This window comes from Crocuta crocuta, unplaced genomic scaffold (assembly GCF_008692635.1).
Source record: "Crocuta crocuta isolate KB4526 unplaced genomic scaffold, BGI_CrCroc_1.0 scaffold102, whole genome shotgun sequence".
In the NCBI taxonomy this organism is placed as follows: Eukaryota; Metazoa; Chordata; class Mammalia; order Carnivora; family Hyaenidae; genus Crocuta; species Crocuta crocuta.
This window is the reverse complement of record NW_027530019.1, coordinates 4,186,572-4,201,402: the sequence shown is the minus strand read 5'-3', so window position 1 is coordinate 4,201,402 and position 14,831 is coordinate 4,186,572. Positions and strand designations below refer to the sequence as shown.

Here is a 14,831-nt window from a genome sequence, read left to right as displayed (position 1 = left end):
ATAGCCAAAGCTTCATCTTCATAAATAGGAAGTCAAAGATAACTAAAATAGAAAAATCAGTAAATAGTATAAGGTTGGTATTTAGAAATATGGAGGGAAATACTAGGGGGAAAAAAGTGAAAGAAAAGAATGGATATTTCTGGGAAAGAGGTTTCCGAGTGGAAAGAAATAACACAAGGGACTCCAGGGTTATTGTTTTGTTTGTGTGTGGTTTGTTTCTTTCACTATAAACCTTATATTTTTTACTTTTTCAACTATGTACATGTATGCTTTCATAATAAAATCATAATGAACTAATTTTCACTGTATATTAAAAATGTAACATTCAAATTCAAAGTCATCCCCATACTTCCCTGTGGTCTTACCCCCAAGAAGTAACTATTTAAATATTTAGTGTGTAGCCTTCCAGATCTTTCCTATGCCTACAGAAACACATACAGGCACAACACTTCTTTTTAAACAAACAAAAAACACAAAAAGGTTTTGCAACTTGCTTCTTTTCACTTAACAGGGATACCCTTGTTTTATCAGTAGCATCTAAGCGCACACACAGATAAAACATTCTTTTTACTGGTTGCATAGTTTTACGAAGGGTGATAGGCTGAATAATGGCCCCCACAAAGATGTCTAGACTTAATTCCCAGAATCTGTGAATGTTAGCTTACATGGCAAAAGGGACTTTCCGGGTATGATTAAATTAAAGATTTTCAGATAGGAAGATCTTGGATGATCTAAATGGGCCTAATGCAATCTGAAAAGTCCTTATAGGAGGGAGACAGGAGGATCAGGATGAGAGAGAAGGTTGCAGAGATCATAGAGAAGAGAGAGAGATCTGAAGCTGCTATAGCTGCTAGCCCTGAAGATGGTGGGAGGAGGGTGCTGCACCAGCCAAGGAAATGCAGGCAGTCTTTAAAAACTAGAAAAGGAAAGAAAACAGATCCTCCCCTGGAACCTCCAGAAGGAACACAATCCTGCTAAAATCTTAATTTTGAGTTTTCAGACTTCCATAACTGTAAAATAATAAATTTATGTTGTTTTAAGGCACTAAGTTTGTGGTAATTTGTTACAACAAATAGGAAACTATTACAGTACAGAAATAGGAAACAAATATATGGAGTATGAGTACATTAATTATTCAATTCTGTTTTCATTTTTCATCTTTACAAATAGTGCTGTAACAAACCCATATGCTTGGGTCAGCACTTTTATGAAAACTATTCTAAAAATAGAACTGCTAGGAGTGCCTGGATGGCTCAGTTGGTTGAGTGTCCAACTCTTGGTTTCAGCTCAGGTCAAGATCTCACAGTTATGGGATCAGGCCCCACTTTAGGCTCCTCACTGAGTCCAGAGCATGGAGCCTACTTGGGATTCTCTCTCTCTCCCTCAGCCCCTCTCTCCCACTCATGCTCTCTCTCTCTCTAATTAAAAAAAAAAAACTTAAAAAAAATTTTAAAAAGAGTAAAATTGCTAGATTTTTAATATCACTTAAAATTTTTTTTTAATGTTTATTTATTTTTGAGAGAGACAGAGACAGAGCACGAGTGGGGAAGGGGCAGAGAGAGAGGGAGACACAGAATCCGAAGCAGGCTCCAGGCTCCAAGCTGTCAGCACAGAGCCCAACATGGGGCTCAAATTCACGAAATGTGAGAGATCATGAGCTGAGCCGAAGTCAGATGCTTAACCGACTGAGCCACCCAGGCGCCCCTACAGTCACATTTTAATTGTGATAGATACTACCAAATTATCTACCAAAAAATTATACCAATTTATACTCCCACTATCAGTATAAAATAATGACTACTTTCTCCCAGTCCCCAAAGCCAGAACCTTGATTCCAGATCTAGATCTTTCCAAAGTTAAGATCAAGGACCCACTGAACTCATATTCAGAAAGCTGATGAAAAACAAAACAAAAAACCCAAACTTCCTTCCAGAATAACTTTTCTTGAGAAAATGTACCTGAAGAAATCTCACTACCACACAGGGAGAGCACAACACACAACTGCTTTAACATCTTTAAAGCCTTCTATTAAAAAGGGATTCTTTCTTCCAACTGGGAATCAGGGGGAAAGGGGATTCTCATGCCATTTTTTTCCACCCACTTTTCAGTGAAGCCTGGTTAAAAACCATCTATGTTCACATTAAGTTTCATAGAGGGAATCTTCCTTCTCTGGGAAACTTTTCCTTCTCTGGTACCTACCTATCTTGTCCAAATCATGAGCCCCCATCAGTCTCACCATTTATTAAATGATGATAATTCCTAACATTTATATAGTACTACACATGCACATATAGTGGATATAATAAAGTATAACACAGCCATACGTGTATGTGTATGTATATACAGAGAGAGAGAAAACAAGAGAGACTGTGCCAGACACAGTCTAAGAATTTACATATACTAATTCATTCAATTTCACAATACCTTCAAGTCGTAATTATCATCATCATCATTGTAATGCTAAGAAAACTGAGGCACAGAAGGTTACATGCCCAAGGTCATACTGCTAGAGGGGATTTGAACCAAGGCTGTCTGCCTCCAGAGTTCATACTCACAATGCATGCAATATACATACTATGGAATATACCATCGTCTGAGTCCTTCTAGTGACCACAGGCTAGATGTCCCCACTGAATGCATGCACTACCAATGCTACTCCCTGGCCTAAACACTAACTACTACCTATATACACTTAACTTCACATAAAACTCAAGAGGTGGTACAATAAAACTTGGCACCAAATTAGATTCTGACTTACAGTGGTCATCAAATGATTCATGCTTATATGTCTTACTTAAATTATAAAATGCTTGGAGGCAAGGATGGTAGCTTATGTCTTTCAAGTGGATTCCTTTTCTCTTCCCCTTAAATATTAGCAGTTCCTCGGTGTATCATTTTTCAGCCCTCTTTTTCTTTCTCTACATTCCCTCCTCTAGCAAGTTTATCTTTCTTAGCCAAGATTACCTGATGACTTCCAAATCGATCTTCAGTCCAAGCCTCCGTCCAAGCACTAGACTCAAATATTCAACAGGATAGACACCTCCACCTGTAGATGTCAAGGCACTTTAAAAGTCAAGCTGTTCAAGTAGTGGCTTGTTCTGTAGATCAGAAAATTTTAAATCCTCCTTGACCCCTTTTTTCTACCCACTTCAATTCCAATGAGTCATTACGACCTGTCACTTTTACCTCCTAAATGTCTCTTAAATCCTTCCACATCTTTCCAATGCCTTCAATAAATACACGTTGACAGTATTTTCTCTCTGCCTCAATCTTTGCTCTTGTCTCTATCCTTTCTCTCCTAGGACATCTGTAAATTAATGTCTATGCCTCAATCTTGTCTTTCTCTAATTTATTCTCCATTCTACTATCAAACTTCCTAGTCATTCTTAAATGAAATCATGCCCTTCCTCAGTTAACTCATCTGAAGTGAAATTCTTTGGGGCACGTGGGTGGCTCAGTGAGTTAAGTGTTGGACTTGGTTTTGGCTCTGGTCATGATCTCACAATACATGAGATCAAGCCTCACGTTGGGCTCTGTGCTGACAACTTGGAGCCTGCTCGGGATTCTCTCTCTCCTTCTCTCTCCACATCTCCCCGGCTTGTGTGCACTCTCTCTCTCTCTCTCAAAAAAAAAAAGTCAAACTCTTTGCCATAAGAGTCCAGGCCTTTCATACTTGGCATCTGTTGCCATCACACTACATACAGTACTCACTACCTGTCATACTGAATTCTATACTAGAGGGAAAATGCTGTGCTTCGCTCATTTTCTCACTGTTGGGCATCTAAAACATATTCCCTCTGCCAGGAAGAATATTCTCCTCTCCACACTCACTCTTGCCATATTTATTTCTACCTGTCCTTCAGAGTTCAGCTTATCTCCTCAGAGAAGCTGTTCCTGATCCCCCCAAAATTAACTGAAGTGTCCCTCCTGTGTATTCCCCAGCATATGAAGTTTCTCTCTATCATAGCATTTATCAGACCACACTACATGTGCCTGTTTACTTGGCTACAAGTTGTCACTGTGCCTGAATTATGGTAAATGCTCAACAAATATTCATTGAATAAATAAACATTTGACACACAGTAGAAACTCCAGAAATACCTGGGATAACCAACAGTCATAACGTTTAACTTTATAAATGCAAATTAAGCGACAGTGCCACAAATTCTAAGAAATACCACAATCAATAAAATGCTTGCTGAATTCCCGTCAGCCTTGTTGTAACTAAAGTCCTTCCAAATGAATGAGATTGGAACTCGCCTGAATATTCTTTTTATTGGCAGCAACTCAAATGGACAGATTTGATTCAAAACAGTCCGAGGTCAGTTCTATGTTTTCTGAGGGAAAAGTGTGAACATAATCAGTAAATATGGATAGTGGCTTTGTCTGGGACCCTCAAAATCACTCTTGGACAGGAAGTCAGAACTTATCTTATAACCCGCAACAGGTCTATGAAGCAAGATCAGCTCATGACCACCCTCAGTGACAGTGGGTCAAATCAGTACCAAACTGAGTTCAAAGGTTTCAACTGAGTATGTTCTAGAAATGAGCTGTCCAGTACAGTAGCCACTAGCCATAATGATAATGGGCACTGAAATATGGCTAGTCCAAACGAAGCTGTGCTGTATGTGTAACAAACCAGATTTCTGAAGACTTGGTACCAAAAAAGAATGCAAAATATCTCATTAATAACTTTTATATCAATTACAGGTTAAAATGGTAATATTTGGGATATATGGGATTAAATAAAATATATTATTAAAATTAATTTCACCTGTTTCTTTTTTTTAATGTGGCTACTATAAAACTTTAAATATGCAGCTCACGTATTTCTGTTGGACAGAGTTATTCTAGAACCACTGGACAAAGCTCTTCTAGAACCATTTATCAAAACTTCTTGAAGGCACCAACTTTACAATTTACAAAAAGTTGCAACATTTTAAAATAAGATATAGATTTTAAAGATAAAGATTTTAAAATAAGACATTCTCTTAGGGAAAAAAAACTGCATCTGATGAATTATCTCTGTTATAACACTGGATAAACTTTACCCTTAAAAACTACAGGAAGATATCCTCTGTCCTTAGAAGACTTCACAAACTCACCTGGGGATGAAGCTACCCATATTACTACATAAACTCTTCCATCTTTGCAACCCACTGCCCCTTTCTTTACCCCATTCAACTACTAGTCTCTTTTAAATCACATATATTTATCCCAGGAAGAGACTAAGGCTTAAAAAGAGTATAAGCAGAGAATGAAGAAAAGGCTAGAACCTACTAGAACTAAACCAGTAGTCGGTTTTGAATGAATAGGGAAGCATAACTTACCTGTTTACTCTAAAGTGAAGCCAACAAATTACTGGGTGTTAGAAGTCGCAACAGTGAATCATCAGTATCCTACCTGACAATAAGAGCACATATATTTCAATTCTTTCTCTCCAAGATTTCTCATATTCATCCCTTCCTCTCTACTACCTCCAATCTTACACACTCATTGCCTCATACCTTAAACATCACAATAGCCTTTTAGCTGACCTAACCCTAATTTCTCATCCTGCTACCAGGCAATCCACTAAAATACAATTTCTTTCAACTCAAACATTTCTATATGAGTCTCTACACGGTTCTCAAAGAATTAATCACCTAATAGGGAAGACATACATTTCATAATTCTCGTCTAAAATCTTCATCAATACAACCATTTGAAGAACAAATTATCAATATCTAGCAGAGTTGAAGGTATGTCTACCCTGATCCAGGATTCCACTGCTAGAAAGCTGCCGTATCTCCTTAACATGTACACAAGGAGGGGAAACATGTATAGGAATGTTTACAGAAAAGTTATTTGTAACAGAATTTTTAAGTTTTTATTATAAAATCTTTTAAATATAGAAAAGTATATATGTTTGCATATAAATGAATATGTGTGTGTATACACAAACACACACACACATGCCCATCACCCACATTCTAAATTAAAAGTTGGCCATCTTGCTTCATCCTACTCCTTTCTAAAAAAATGTACTTTATAGCTGGCACATACTGCATTTGGTTGTTATAGCTCTAGATTAATTATATGTTAGGACAGTTTCCTCCCCCCAACTAACCTTGTTTTCCTCTTCCATGACATTAAATAGCCAGTTTATCTATATCTCACATTCTGTATTTTTCTGATTATTTCATCCAAGGTGGTGCTTAATTTCTTTCATCTCCAATATTACTTAAAAACTGAAAGTCTGAAAAGTTCGACTAAGCTCAGATTTTAAATGTTCTACAAAAATACTTCAGGGGTGGGGCGCCTGGGTGGCTCAGTCGGTTAAGCGTCCAATTTCGGCTCAGGCCATGATCGCACGGTTTGTGGGTTCGAGCCCCGCGTCGGGCTCTGTGCTGACAGCTCGCTCAGAGCCTGGAGCCTGCTTCAGATTCTGTGTTCCCTTCTCTCTCTGACCCTCTCCTGCTCACCCTGTTTCTCTCTCAGAAATAAATAAAACATGAAATAAAAATTAAAAAAAAAAATACTTCAGGGGTGCCTGGGTGGTTCAGCCACTTAAGAGTCCAATTCTTGATTTCAGCTGAGGTCATGATCTCATCGTTAGTGGGATCGAGCCCTGTGTCGGGCTCTGTGAGGACAGTGCAGAATGCGCTTGGGACTCTCTCTCTTTCTCTCAAAATAAAAAACTAAACATTAAAAAATACTTCAGTTGACGCAGTCTATTTGATATTGAATCACATATTTTTGGTTCATTTTTAGTGATGCCAAGATTAATAACGAGGCTGGTAACAGCTTGATCCTTCCACTGTAAATTTTAATTGTTTTGAGATCAACTAGTATTCTGTGGAGTGTTACTTTGGCACCATGCAAATACCAATTCTCAATGAACATTTTGCCTAACAATCTGAGCATCATTAATGATCCTGGCCCAAGTTAAGTATTTCATAAAAGGCTGTAATAAATTGTGACTTCCTAATTCTATAATTCTTTCTATATTTATTATCTGGCATTCCTCACTAACTGTAAAACATTTCTACCAAAAAAGACAATTCAAATGTTAAATTACCAATTTTCAGAGTAAAGAATAGGCAATAGCCATCTCCAGTTTTGTTTTTTATTGTTATATGTTGTTTCAAATTACTCCCATTATTCTTTTTTATGTTCAAACCGTCTCAATTTTGACCAAAAAGAGCTTCTTCAGGTAGGCTTTTGTTGTGTCTTCAAAAGCTTTCTTGCTTCTGGAACAAATTGTTCCAGGTTCACTATGTATGTTCCCTGCCTCAGTCTTGTAATCAGTCATTTCTTCAATAAATAAATAGAAGTATTTAAAGACCAAAACTGAGGTAATACAAGTACTTGTCATCTACAAAAGTGACACACTTTCAAGGTCCTTTCAGAGGACAAAACTAAGAAATATGTATTTGGATGGAATTATGAAATACATATATTTTAAATCCTGAATTCATACTGACATTTGTAATTCAAGATTATAAATATTCTTTTTGCCTCACTCCTTTGATTTTATACTTGTATTTCTATTGGCTTCTAACATATAAGCATAAAATCTTATTTATTGGCTTTAACCTACAACATGCATCCAATGGTATCAGAATAAAAACACCAATATTACAACTAGCAATGAAATGAATGAAGATTTCTCTGCAGTTCTTTTTGTCCTTAGCATATATGCCTTTTGATATAGGGCTCAAAAGTCACTTGAGAGTGTGTGTTTTTCTCCATGTATTTAAATAACTATTTTGATATACAATAGGTTCATTTGTTCGTTTGTTCCCAATTTTAGAGACTGTTTTTATTTTCATTTAATTGTAATTTCTGAATGTGTAAAACATTTACATAATTCAAAAGTCAAAACTAAACAGGAACCTCACTTCCATTCCTATTTCCTTCACATCATTCCCACTTCCTCCCTCCCCCTAACCCCAAGGTAACCATTTTATTAGTTTCTGGTTTGTCTTTTCAGTTTTTCTTTCTGCAACATAAACAAATATATATATTCTTACTTGCACACACACACTTGGTATACCAAGAGAGCATACTACACACACTGTTCTGCACTTTGCTTTTTTTTCTTCTTCATATATTTCCTGGAAAATTCTCCAAAGAGATTTACCTCATGCTATTTTACACCTGCATAGAACTATGTGAAAATACCAGTTTATTTTTAAATAAAAACTAGTAATCTTTTACTTTCTAGCAAGTAAGTCAATAGACTTCACCTTATTATTATTAGTTCAAGGCCCTCTATCACCTGCTCTAACCTCACACCTTCACCTTGTCCACTTTTACTCCCTTTATGAACTCCCACTTCATAAAGGGCCCAGACAGCCATGAGATTCTAAACAATTCTTATTCGATATGTGCTCACCTTACTCCATACCCAATGCCTTCCCTCATGCTATTTGCCCAGTTTAGATGGCTACATTCCTTGTCTCCAAATCCTTCAATCAAAGCCCACTTCAAAAATTTCTCCTCTCCTATAAACTTTCCTTTTTTAAATTATTTTAATTTTTTTAATGTTTGTTTATTCTTGAGAGAGAGAGGGAGCACAAGCAGGTAAGGGGCAGAGAGAGAAGGAGACACAGAATCTGAAGCAAGCTTCAGGCTCTGAACTGTCAGTACAGAGGCCAATGTGGGGCTCTAAACTCACAAACCACAAGATCATGATCTGAGCCAAAGTCGGACACTCAACCAACTGAGCCACCCAGGTGTCCCTCCAATAAACCTTCCTTAAGTGAGCTAATTCCTCAACAATCCTTCCCTTTAAATTTTCTCAGAGATTTATACCACTATCTATGTTTTCCCTTCATTCATTAAACAAATTTTTACTAAGCGTACGTGTGCCAACAGAAAGGTAAACAAAAACAAATCCCTACCCTCATGGAGCTTGTGTTCCTGGGGGAGAGGCTAGCAATCAATCAATCAATCAATCACAGTGGTACTGGTAAGGGTAAATGCTATGAAGAAAATGTAAGGCAGAATAAGTAAAGAGAGAATACTGGATTAGAGATGGGGAAATGCCATTTTAGACAAAGCCTAAGAAAAGTCCTCTTTGAGGAGAGGACATTTGATTAGAAATGTGAACTAAGGGGGCGGGGCATGCCTGGGTGGCTCAGTCAGTTGGGCTTGGGCTCAGGTCATGATCTCACAGTTGGTGAGTTCAAGCCCCACATCGGGTTCTGTGCTGACAATTCAGAGCCTGGAGCCTGCTTTAGATTCTGTGTCTCCCTTTCTCTGCCCCTCGCCGACTCACACTATGTATCTCTGTCTCAAAAATAAATAAACATGTTTTAAAAAATAAGAAATGTGAATTAATGAAGGAAGCAAAGCAAGGAAGGATTCCAGAGAAAAGCATCATAAAGGACAGGTCACTCTTTTGGCTCAGCATCAAAACATCTTCATATGTCCAAGGAATTCCCCTCTGATGAGTCCTGAAAGAAGCCAGGAATTTCTACCTACTAGTGAAGCTAAATATTTGCTTTTCCAGCTTCCCATGCATCTAGGGTGCAAATACATGACCTCCACTCCAATAAAGAAGCATCCACGATGGACTTTAACTTAGAAAATAATGCATAAAAAAGCAGGAAGTATATAGAATCCATTATGGCAAGAATGGAAGCAGATTCCAATGACACTGATAGTTTGTTTCTTCCTGAGACAAATTCCTTTTCTGCTAAATTAGCCAGACTGGTTTCCGGTTTTCAGAAGTAAGCTTTTTTTCTTAGGAACTAAGAATTCTGACTGCTCCTGGTGATCCAGGGAGACGACAGAGCAAGTATAAGGGCCCTGAGCTTGAGTGAAAAACAGTAGCAGGATATGCAATTACAGAGACAGGAATGAGCCCCATCATGTAGGGCCTTATAGGCACTACTAAGAAGTATGGACTTCATTGAATTTACTAGGAAATTGTTGGAATGTTTTAAACAGGAGAGTGTTGTGATATGATTTATAAGTATATACACAAGCACACATGCATATGGTCCACTGAGGCAGTTTATTTGCACATATGTATTATATTCCTAGAAAAAAAAATTCCCAGGACTTTCCCTCCTGTGTGTTTTCATCTTCCTTCTTCATGGTCCATGATGCCAGATGAGATTAGTACAATGAAACTAAACTGGCAATATAGGAGCAGATTATTCTGCCATTTTTCTACATCTTTGAGTTGTACATCAAATCCGGGGCTGATCACTCCACAGTTTAACCCGTCCATGAAGTTCCCAACAGTTTTCCCAGCAATGTGATCATCAACGATTTCAAAATCAGCAGTGTAACCATGCTTTATCATCACAGTTAGAAACCAGACAACGACTTTGGAGCATGGCCTGATAAAAATCTGGTGTTTGCCTCTCTTTTTGGCATTGTTAATGCTCTTGAGAGAATCTGCCAGGACATTTATGTGCACCATTACGGTGGCACGGAAAGACAGCAGAAGAGAGCTGATTTATATTTTTTAAAAATTACTCCTATTATTATATGGGTCATACATAGAGGGAGGCAAGAATTGAGGCAGGTATACTACTTAGGAAATTACTGAAGGCAAGAGGTGATGGTACCTTAGGCTAGGATGATACGTGTGTAATCATCTAATTTTTACCTTTAACTACCTTTAACTAGGTTTAAATCTAGCATCTAATTTTGTGCTCTCTCCATTCGTTACCTGTTCCGTTTCTTTTCTCTGTCTTCTTTTGGACTGATTCTTTTTTAACATTTTATCTATTTCTTCTGATTTGGAAGTTATAGCCTCTAGTTTTGTTCTTGTCATGGTTCCCTAAGAATTATACCATGTGTTAAAAATCTAGAGTTAACCAAAATCTTGCTTTAAAAGACCCAAGCAGGGGCACCTAAATAGCTCGATCAGTTAAGCGTCTGACTCTTGACTTCAGCTCAGATCACGATCTCATGGTTCATGAGCTTGAGCCCTGCATTGGGCTCTCTGCTGTCTGCACACAGCCCACTTCAGATCCTCTGTCCTGCTTGCACTCTCTCAATAATAAACAAACATTACAGAGGAGCCTGGGTGGCTCAGTCAGTTGGGCGTCTGACTTCGGCTCAGGTCATCATCTCGTAGATCATGAATTCGAGCCCCGCATCTGGCTCTGTGCTGACAACTCAGAGCATGGAGCCTGCTTTGGAGTCTGTGACTCCCTCTCTCTGTCCCTCCCCTGCTCAAGCTCTGTCTCTCTCTGTCTCTCAAAAAACAAATAAATGTTTAAAAAAATTAAAAAATAAACATTTAAAAAATAAATAAAGACCTAAGCAAGTATCAGTCAATGGAAATGCGTGGACCCTGTTTGGATGACAATTTGAAGAAACTAAATGTAAAATTTTTTAAATCTTTTTTTTATGGAACAGTAAAATACTCGGTATGGTACCATAATGACGGACACATGTCATTATACATTTGCCCAAGTGCATAGAATATACAACATTGGTAATGAATCATAATGGAAACCATAGACTTTGGGTGACTATGATGTGTCAGTGTAGGTTCATCAATTATAACAAATGTAATACTCTGATGGGGGATACTGATAATGGGGGAGGTTATGCATATATGGGGCAGATGGTGTATAAGAAATACCTTCCCCTCAAGTTTGCTGTGAACCTAAAACTGACCTAAAAAAGTGAGTTGGTAAAAAAAAAAAAAAAAAAAAAATCATTTTTGATAGTTAAAGAAATACCTGAGAAAGTTTCCAGTTGTTAGATGTTCAGTACTCCCCTTTTTTGTTCCATAAGATATTTCAATAAATGTGAATGTTGCATTAAAAAACAAAACAAAAAAACTATCAGCAGTTGTGGGGAGCCTGGGTGGCTTAGTCAGTTAAATGTCTGACTCGATTTCAGCTCGGGTCATGATCGATAGGATCTGCACTGGGTGTGGAGCCTGCTTAAGATTTATATTCTCTCTCTCTCTCTCTCTCTCTCCTCCACCACTCAAGCTTGCACTCTCTAAAAAATAAAAGAAAGGGCACCTGGGTGGCTCAGTCAGTTAAGCATCCAACTCTTGGTTTCAGCTCAGTGTACAATCTCACAGTTTGTGGGTTCGAGCCCCACATCAGGCTCCACAATGATGGTGAGGAGCCTGCTTGGGATTCTCTCTCTCTCTCTGTCCCTACCCTGCTAGATAGCTCACTCTCTCTCAAAATAAATTTAAAAACTTAAAACTTATAAAATAAAATAAAGTAAAATAAAATAAAATAAAAAAGAGGAATATGTAAGAAACCAATTTAGTCTTGAGTTGATCATCATTGGTCAATGAATACATGAGGGGTTCATTATACTCTCCTTTGCTTTTACATATTTAAAGTTTTCCATACAAATGGTATTTTTAAAATTGACCCTCCTTCTACATAATACAAAGACATTAGAACCTAGAACTCTTTACTCTCCTTCTGCTATTGCTTTGTCTTTTAATCCATTAGACATTCTCACTGTTTTATGCAGTTAAGATTCATTTTCATTTTCCAAATATGTATCACTTTACTTTTCAGCCCTTATTACATTTCTTTCCTCCCATGTGGTATCAATTTCATTCTGCCCAAAGTATATCCTACAGAACTGCACTATGATGCATGTGGCTATTTATTTAAAACATGGAGCTCCTGGGTGGCTCAGTAGGTTAAGAGTCCAACTCTTGATTTCGGCTCAGGTCATGATCTCACAGTGTGTGGGTTCGGGCCCCACACTGGGCTCTGTGCTGACAGCTCAGAGCCTGGAGCCTGCTTAGGATCCTGTGACTCCCTCTCTCTCTCTGCCCCTCCCCCACTTGCTTGCTCCCTTGTGCACTCGCTCGCGCGCTCTCTCTCAAAAATAAACGAACATAAAAAAAATTGTTCAAAAAGAGAGGTCAGGGCTATAAGTATACTTTTGGGACCCATCAGCATATAAAATGGCATTAAAAGCCAAAGGAGTGGATGAGATCTTTGAAGCTCAGGAGCAAAGGTATACTGAATTAATGTACAAAGAACTGGTTTATTTATCACTTCAAATTTACCATCTGGGAACATCTTATATCTATTCATGTATTCCCACTTTTTATTCTACGAATTAAATTTTGTGGTATGTGCTAAAAACAACAAAACAAACAAACAAAAACATATATATGAGGTAAGAATCCATCTAAGCCCAAACTAGAGCCCCTTCCACCAATCCAGTATTTCTCAAACTGTGTTTCCTAAAGCTCCAGAGGACGGAGGTGCTGAGAAAGGCGGGGGATACTGGGGTATGCATAGGTTGGAGGTGACAAAACAGTCTCACTCTCACTAAAGCAAAACCATTTCTAAGTGCTACAGGATTATACAGAGAACGTTATTTGTGTTTTTAATGCTTTTTTAAAAGAAAACTATTGCCAGCAAAATGTCTTTTCTTCAGATATAAAATGGTTAAAATTTTAAATCTCAAGCCAGAATTACTTAGCATCTCTATTGTACTGCTTGCTATTCCACACCCAAATCCTTATTAACATAAACCTAGAGAAGATTTACTACATTCATCTGCAAGTCCTGGCATGTATGTGCTTTATCTGTGCTCCTGTTTTATTTTTTACTCTAGACCAACAGAAATCAGGTAAAAGGTATATGGATAGATTAGGGCCTCAAAATTAGATTCTGAACTCTAACTCATTCAAATAAATTTTAAATCCCAAATTATATAGCATGAGCTTCTTTTTAGGCAGTACCCAGAATGTTGTGACTCCTTTGCTCCATTAGGTTAAACTTCCTTATCTTATATACAGTTACTCCCAAGCATACTATATAAAAAATAACTTTCATGCTCTACTATAAGCTTGTCTAAACCAGTTTTAATATTGTTTTAAATATTACAGTATAATTTCAGGTACCCTAAAGATCACATCTTATACAAAGCTATGTTTATTTCTTTGAATTTCTGGTACCAAAAGATGTGATTAAATCAGAACCATGGTAATAAATTAAGTTCCTAATTCCCACATAAGCTATGTATTTATCAGATCTACATTCTCTATTTCCCTATCTACATTCTATCTGAGCATACCAATGTCCCTATTTAACTGTAAAATTATGAGGTCATTACAAAGCTGTTCTCCATAAAACCTAAATAAAACACAAATACATAAACATAAAACACAAATGTAATCTAAGGATAAAAAATATTTATTGATGACTATTTAATATTCGTGCTTAAAATAAGCTCAAGTTCCTTATCTAAAACACATAAATTATACACACATATACAAATACACTCAAACACTAAACTAAGAAGGTGTAAGGATTCATCTAGACATTCAGTCCAGAGCTTCCCATGCATATGCCAAACCCTAATCTTCCTGATGTTGCTACTACCTTTTTTACCTCCCAAATTGGAAATCTGAGAGCTATCCTTAACTTCCTGCTCTCCCTTATGTCTCTACATACAACTGGTCATCAAATACTATAGGTCTATTTCGCATCTATATTTCTCTTAATTTCTTTTTTCTCAAACAGGCAATAGTTTCACATAGCTCAAAAATCCAAACACAAAAATGTATGCATTGAAAGTCTCAACGGAAGTATTTACACTATTACCATTCCCAAGAGCCACAAATAATCACCTTTAATAGTTTCATGAGTATCCTCCCACTATTTCTATTATTACCAAAAGATAGCATTACTACATACACTGTTCTCCACTGCCTTTTCTTACTTAACACATCCTGGAGATCTTTTCCTATTAGTCCACAGACAGCTTCCTCATTTTTTGTACAGCTGCTTAGTATGCTATTGTGTGGATAGGTCTTAGTTTATTATGGATGGACACTATTACTATTATAAACAATACTGCAACTAATAACTGTGTGA

At 37.3% G+C, this 14,831-nt stretch overlaps 1 protein-coding gene and 1 pseudogene across 6 annotated transcripts in view; both read right to left on the bottom strand.

The window, feature by feature from the left end:
* The window catches only part of GABPB1 (GA binding protein transcription factor subunit beta 1), a 64,997-nt gene that overhangs the window by 37,232 nt on the left and 12,934 nt on the right, over window positions 1-14,831 (bottom strand). For 3 of the 6 annotated variants that reach the window (XM_077764427.1, XM_077764426.1, XM_077764422.1), the window contains exons 2-3: window positions 5,331-5,403; window positions 2,965-3,046 (exon numbers count right to left, since the gene is read on the bottom strand). The exons of 1 other annotated variant lie outside the window; for it this stretch is intronic. The gene's annotated coding sequence lies outside the window, so the exon portion shown is untranslated. Of the gene's footprint in view, window positions 1-2,964; window positions 3,441-5,330; window positions 5,404-14,831 lie in introns of those variants that run through there. 2 more of the 6 variants (XM_077764425.1, XM_077764424.1) reach the window with 2 other exon arrangements.
* LOC144231745 (small ribosomal subunit protein uS8 pseudogene) lies at window positions 10,007-10,420 on the bottom strand (annotated as a pseudogene).